Source organism: Adiantum capillus-veneris, chromosome 24 (genome assembly GCF_014529385.1).
Source record: "Adiantum capillus-veneris isolate H3 chromosome 24, ASM1452938v2, whole genome shotgun sequence".
NCBI classification, from domain to species: Eukaryota; Viridiplantae; Streptophyta; class Polypodiopsida; order Polypodiales; family Pteridaceae; genus Adiantum; species Adiantum capillus-veneris.
In genome coordinates, this window is record NC_140954.1 from 62,063,220 (window position 1) to 62,071,247 (window position 8,028).

The 8,028-nt window shown below is 39.2% G+C and overlaps 1 pseudogene; it reads right to left on the reverse strand.

The window, feature by feature from the left end:
- Positions 1 to 1,347: 1,347 nt before the first annotated feature.
- LOC147426465 (uncharacterized) lies at positions 1,348 to 7,631 on the reverse strand (annotated as a pseudogene).
- Between the last annotated feature and the right edge of the window lie 397 nt (positions 7,632 to 8,028).

Genomic DNA, 8,028 nt, shown 5'->3' on the forward strand with positions numbered 1-8,028 from the left:
ACCATTATGCCTCCTCTCACGAAAAACAAAGCAAAACAAACATAGTACTTATAAAAAAAATTGGACATAGTTTCCCTTGTACATGAAGCAATATTTCAAAAATAATCATAAGCCTTCATGGCACCTCACATGAGGATTTTAAACCTTAACCAAATCCATCAAAACAGTACATACTACTTGTCCACAATTCAAAATATTAGAACATCTGTAGTTGTGGTATTATCACTGCTCGAAAAAATAATAAAAATGGCCATAACCATTATATCTCCTCTAACGAAAAACAAAGCAAAACAAACATAGTACTTTTAAAAAAAATTGGACATAGTTTCCCTTGTATATGAAGCACTATTTCAAAAATAACCATAAACCTTCACGGCACCTCACATGAGGATTTTAAATCTTAACCAAATCCATCAAAACAGTACATACTACTTATCCACAATTCAAAATATTAGAACATCTATAGTTGTGGTATTATCACCACTCGAAAAAATAATAAAAATGGTCATAACCATTATATCTCCTCTCACAAAAAACAAAGCAAAATAAACATAGTACTTTAAAAAAAATTTGGACATAGTTTCCCTTGTATATGAAGCAATATTTCAAAAATAACCATAAACCTTCACGGCACCTCACAAGAGGATTTTGAATCTTAACCAAATCCATCAAAACAGTACATACTACTTATCCACAATCCAAAATATTAGAACATCAGTATTTGTGGTATTATCACCGCTTGAAAAAATAATAAAAATGGCCATAACCATTATGCCTCCTCTCACGAAAAACAAAGCAAAACAAACATAGTACTTTAAAAAAAAATTGGACATAGTTTCCCTTGTACATGAAGCAATTTTTCAAAAATAATCATAAGCCTTCACGGCACCTCACATGAGGATTTTAAACCTTAACCAAATCCATCAAAACAGTACATACTACTTATCCACAATCCAAAATATTAGAACATCAACTGTTAAAAGTTTCCATCGTGATATAACGAGATTCCTGTGAACACAACAAGACATGAATTTGAATTTTAACATCCACCAATGTTATAAATCCATTGTTCTTATGATGACTCGCACTCATCATCAATGAATACGTTATGTCTCTGATACCTCTCAGGGATGTAAGAATTGTATCGCGTATCTGCTACCATGGTTCTAGCCATCTGCTCTTCGTAGACCGGCAATGCACTTCCATTTTTTTAAAAAAATATTGTGAAGTTAAACCCAAACAAGTAATATAGGCAGTATCGATGATCAATAAATACCACCGCTAATACAAAAATAGTGACAAAAAAGATGAGAGCAATGTCAATGTCAAAAGTAAGAGGGGCCCTCACTAGTCGTCAAAGGGATTGACACGCGATGGCATGTCACTCTCATCATCAATATCTAAAGAGGTGGACGCCTCCTCTCTGCCCCACTTTCTAGGGCGAAGCAACAGTAACACATATCCTGAAATCAGTGGCTCATCAATGTCGACTGCAACACATGCTCATCCTGAAGCCAAGCAAGCTGCTAGTACAGGGGTTGTGCCACATCCAAGCTCCAAACAAATACCTCCTCGTCAGAAAAGCAACTCCACAAAACATGCAATGAAAGAATGGCTCCATTGCAGTCCTCCTCGCAATGGCTCACCTGATAATGATCTAGCCTGAGAGAGCTCCGGAAGGTGATGCACCATAAAAGAATCCGAAGAGTGCATACCAAGACGGGAGAACAAGGCAGCGCTTTCTGATACAAAGCAAGGTGGACGCATACCCACTCTGTGAATCATAAATAGCATAGAGCAATTACACTCCAAAACAAGACACACGATTAGAGCAAACAACAAGACAAAGTGCTGAAATATTGATGTAAAAACAAATGTATCACCTCCACACGACCACCAAAACTCTCCACATAACCATATGCTCCATGATGGAGCACTACAATGCGTCGATGAACCACCATCTCTGAAGCACGAGAAAATCTCTCCACCCAGCCAACGGCCTCTCGTGTTATTTTCACTAAATATCAATGATAAATACCACAAATATTACAAATTTTTGCATGACTATAAACAAGATAGACCTGCCAAAGAAACCATGATCAACAGCCATCCAGAATCCGCCAATGTCGAGAATTCCAAATGAACACCAGCACGTACATGATCCTCAGTGCAAATGTCCCAACGAGGTGAAGTAGAGGAGCCTAAGAGGGACCCACCAAATGGAAGATCTAAGAAAATCAAATCTGCAGCCCATGAAACTGATTTCGTGCCGCGGGTATACAAGATAGATTCAGAGCGTGCCCGCACGAGATGCTCGTGTACAGGGACCCATGCAAGATTACGGATCCCCGCCCTATAGTCTGCAGCAATGGCAATGTAGTCCCCAACAATAGCCATGCATCGAGTATCCATAGAGCTAGAGAGACAATGAGATGGAGACTCCATAATATAAACAAAAAGAGATACTCCTTCGAGCCACGATCGTGCCAGGAGCAACTGAGACATTACAATGAGGTTTAATAAGCCATGCATCAACTACGTGGAAGGAAAGCATTAACAAATGTTTTTGTAGTTTACCTAGAGGTGGCTCCACCTCCTCGTCAATGATTTGATCCACAACCCTCTCCTTTTCCTTTTGTGAATTGCACATTTCTAAAATAGATAACTTCAAATCAAAGCACTGTAACTTTTAGATAGGTAAATATGAGCATGATCAAACATACCTGCACGACTCTCTTCTACTATGTCTACTGGAGGAACCTTCATCGCAGCATCCTTCGATATCATCTCTTGTAGCTCTCTTTCACGTCCAAGAACATGGCCCTTCTCCATATCTATCCACCATAGACAATTATCTATCTCCCAAGGAATCAATGTGTGCATAGTAGAGGGATACATGCTTGTGTCTTGGATCGCTAGCTGATTCCACTATCTAGCCAGAAAGGGCATGGCAGGTAAGACACTCTTGGTAACCAAGAACATGAAGAATCTACAAAGGTCAATTAGGTGACACGAATGTAAGAAACAATAACAACGAATATTATATATCTAAGTCAATTAGTGATTCACCTGAAAGCCAAACGTTGTGCTGCCATTCTCAATGTATCCACCTTCTTTAATGCCTGCTTATCGATATCCTTAGTCTTCACTCCAAGAGACACCTCTATTGGAAATAGATAGGGCCTCGCCTCAAATTTAATTTCTTCAAAGTAGAATGCAAGAGTGCAGTCATGCTGCAAAGGCACCCCGCCTGGCACATCCAAAAGATCTGACACAATCTGAAATGCCCTCTGAAAAACCCGAGCCAAAAAACCCTCTCTACGAAGCCAGCTACATTCCCAAATAAAAAGAGGAGACAAAGTTAGACTTATATATAAAGGCATGATATATTTAGTACTTTTAATCTTAGCTATACTTACATGAGAAAGACGTGATCTCCCTTTTTCAAACCATATGCACTCCTTGTAATCTTGTCTGCTTCCAATAATGAAACCCAATGAATCTTATTTTGCACGGGGGCGTCTTGAAGTGCTATTAAGTTCAGCTTCTCCAACATAGCCCAACTATCAAGACCCCATTTCAAAGACAAAACTCTTGCTAGCCAATCCGTCCCAAGATTGGGATCAACAATGTTAAGCAACTAAAAATTTTAATATTGCATATGACAAGCACTTAAGTAACTTTTTGCACATTTTTCTCAAGAGAATGCCGGTGAATTCATGTTATCTACATAACTTTCCAATTCGATCCTAATATTTGTGAGTAATCTCCTCACAAATTCTCTCTTCTTCTTTCTGATGCTCTTCCGCAGACAAGCTTTGTTTGATAAGAGCAACTCGCTTTTCTTTTTCTTTTGTCATTTGAATCTAAAATTAAATATACGTTAACAAGCTTTGAAATCATGCATTTAAATGAGAGTAAAAATCATTTAGTCTGACACATACGTCATAGACCAATCTACCAAGGTACCGTCACGTAAGTGGATACCAAGGCTCTGTACCTTTGGCATTCTTCTTCCGTACAGCGACAATAAGTTTTTGATCTCTATCTGGCAAACCCTTTAGATACATTTCATGATCCGCTGTACAACTATGTGTCATATTGACAATCTCATCACGAAGATGAGTGACAACAAGAGCATGAGTGTTCATGCTACATTGAAAGACCAAAAAACCATTTGATACTCACATTCAAGTGTTAGCAAAGATAGAAGAAACATCAACACTTACAAGTTCATTCGTTGTAAACTGCTTAGCAAGGCAATCTCTGGCACCTTAGTGGGATCTATAATGGTGCATAGGACTCGACAGTGTTTCTCCTTTGAAGTGGAGAACTTCTCTTTTATCGATTCCCTCCAAGCCACGGTGCAATGATTCCCTTCCCAAACATAGAACATGTGATTTGTGAGATCTTGAAACTTTCTTTGTTTTTTTAAATCGGCTTCAAATTCTTCATTGATTTCATTCCAAAGAGGATCCCATGTAGCCTTTATCTCATCTAGAACATTCACAAAGTCAAACTTCAAACAACATTCACAGCACGTGGACATCAATACAAAAATGAAAAGTGTGAACACATACCATTCACAAAACTCTCCTCTCTTTTGCATGTTACCAAAGAGACAATGAATGCTCCTTTCTCTGGCATATAACCTTCTTTTGTAAAGGCCGCCTTCAATCCACTGAGATCATCTCTCAAACCTCTCACTCTCGCATATGGAATCAATCTACATAAAGGAATGGAGGGACAATCGAAGCAACTAAAAACACGTGTGATTTCAAGAATGTCTGCACCTCTATGCATAAAGATATTTTGCTCATCTTCCATCTCAGACGCTGCGGTAACCTCATCCATTATCTCCCATGGAAAAATCTGTAAACCATTCTCCTCGGGGGCTAAAGTATCATCAACTTCGTGTAGAGAGCTCTGTCCCATTTCCATGGAAAGAACCTCCTCACCTTGTGTCTCAATTTCCTCTATCATGTCGGTAGCTGAGACTGAAGATACTTGATCACTAGCATCTACCTGGCCATAAAGAGAAGCATTGTTACTCCTTCCCCTTCGTGATCTTCCACGCGGTTTCGGGTTGTTTCAACATCAACAAACATGGAGATAATAATTTTACAAAAGAGTCAAATTATATATGGCACCATATTGAAATAAAACACAATGGAAATCTTTAAAAAAATTGGACAGAGCTACCTTTGTACATAGAGCATTATTTCAAAAAATACTATAGCCCATAATGGCTTCTCACTTGAAAAAATTTGGTCTTCAAATTCTTTCATAAACATAATTTATGAAGCAACAAATTTAGTACAAATATCATAAGACAATGCATATGTAAATAAAGTAAATGGTTTATATGCGTGTTGGCTATTGTTTTATTTGTAAGAAAGATAGTACTCACGCACATATACTAGTAGTCATCATAGTGTATACACCCTCTTCACATTTGTGAGACAAGTACTAGTTATAGTAAAAGATCAACTATTGTTTCTATGCCAAGTAGAGCGTTTCTATGCCATCAAAAAGATGTAATTATTCAAGTGCTTAAATATGCTAACAAGGCTTTGAGAGTTTGTGATGATCAATGCCCTAGCATTTGCCAAACATCACAAACCAATGAAGATCCATGACAAAGCTGTTTACAATGGACTGTTTACAATATCTAGGCCCCTCGTAATGCATTGAAAACGTGTTATTTAAAATGGGTAGCATTTGAACAAATGCATCACAAAAACGTGCTAACAAACTACCTAATTAGCCGGGGTCTCCATACATCAAATGCATGCAAAGGTCATACTACATGCTGTAGAACCAACTGATATTAAATTGAGCAATATCCCCATTCAAAGCCAAGCTAATATAGAAGGGAAACGTTAAGGTAAGTTCAGGATGCATTAAGCTCGGAGTTTACTCATCACTTTCAAAGCAAAGAATTTTCAAGACCAAAGTTTGCATTGAGCATCATTGAGTACCTTGTATGTGGACGACCCCTTCGAGTCAATGCGGAGTTTCGACCAGTCATTGTAATTCGTGTTCTCAATCACACCTCTCAAAGCCCTTTCTAAAGCCAAAAAACCGGACCTGCTGAAATCGGAATCCACGGACCTGCTGAGCTTGTCGTTACCTGAACCACCGCGCACCGGTGCGCGCTCCTACGGCTACCTGAACTCGCTGGCGCCTGACTAAACGCTGACCTGCCTGAACTAGTCTGTGCCTAAACCAGCCTGACTAAACCGGCTGAAATCGGACCTGCCTGAACCCGCTGAATCGGACCTTCCTGAACCGGCTGAAATCGGACATGCTTGACCTGCTGAATCGGCTGAACCGAACCTGCTAAACCTGCTGAACCAGCTTGAACCTACTGAACCTGCTCGAACCAGCTGAATTGGACCTGCGAGATGTGGTTGAACCGGCTGAAATCGGCAGCAGCTCGTTCGCTTTGTACCTGCCTGAACTACAGCGCGCCGGCGCGCGCTCCTACGGGTAGATAGGTATGGCTCCTCGCACGCACAAGCAATAGAGCAAACCAAGCACGCACGCAGAAGGGAAAACCTCCACGCAGGCGCGCAACAGAGGAAACTCAGAGGAGGTCGCGTTTCACAGAGGCTCAATTATTAAAATTTTAAAAGATTTTGGCCTAAGTCAAGTTACTTAGAGGGGGAATTTTACTAGATTTTAGAGAAAATTACCAAAATACCCCTCTAATTTGTGAAAATTCCCAAAATACCCCTCAAATTTCAAAAATTCCCAAAGTACCCCCATAATTTGTCATAAATTCACAAAATGCGCTTCAAATTTTTCAAAATTCCCAAAATACCCATGGTTGTGAGAATAAATTTCTCCAAAAACAAAAAAATTGTAGCTTTTCATAAGAAGAGTGATTGTCTACCATACAGGATGCTAAAACTAAGATTTGAGATGGTTATGTAAGCTTTGGAGATGAATTCCTTCATTATTTTTAGGCATAATTGCCTTTTTTGGGAGGTAATTTGCAACAAATTACATGCTAAGCACTTAAAAACCGATCTCAATTTCCAAACAAGAATAAAGATTAGAAAATCTTGAAGATCCAACGAAAATAGATACAAGGCTATTTTGGGAATTTTTGAAATTTGAGGGGTATATTGGGAATTTCCACAAATTAGAGGGGTATTTTGGTAATTTTCCCTAGATTTTACAGATTGTTACTCATTGACAAGATTTTATTGAATTTTTTAGACTTTGACCCGGATTTGCTTAATGTTTCGGTGATCATATTTTATGAATGCAAGCCGTCTGCACCGCTTTTTGGAGAATGACGCCCGAAATAACGACTACCATCTGTAGCTGATGTTATTTTTCAGTCTAGACTCTGCACTCACTTTCATTTGAAACTTAATTAGTAACTTTAACTTCTCTAAGACGATTGCTTCCAATGTCTAGGCACATTACAGTATTCGGGCCACAAGTTGGTCAAAAGCTTGTCCTTATTTTTGAAGGCAGCACATATGCGCTTTCTGTCTCTTCTGTGAAACAGCATTTTGAGCTAACTAATGCGTTTACTTTACATCCACTTACTGGTCTTCCTTCTGAATCATGATGTCTGTCAGTTCTTCAAGGTTCGCTTGACAATTCTTGAACATGACAATGGAATTAAGGCTCCTCCAGTAATTGTCGATTTAGAATCAGATGCCGAGTCACGTGGCTGCTCTAGCGTACTTGATATTATACGCTCAATGCCTTTGCAGAGCAACTTGTACTTGGCCCTGAAACAAGCTAAAGATATCATTTAAGTTCAAGAGCTTCCTATGTTTTATGATGGATATGTTGCATTTGAGTTGCCCTCTCTAGGTCACGCTAATGGAATGATTGGGATGGAACAGAGACATGATAGCCACATGTGGACTGAATATGTCACATGTAGCAGTGATACCTTTCCAGAGGTCATTAGGTTCAGTCGATGCTCGGGTCACTTATGTTGTGTCAACATTGATTGTCCATATTACTCGAGGACAAGACTCTACAATGAGGTTCATTGGC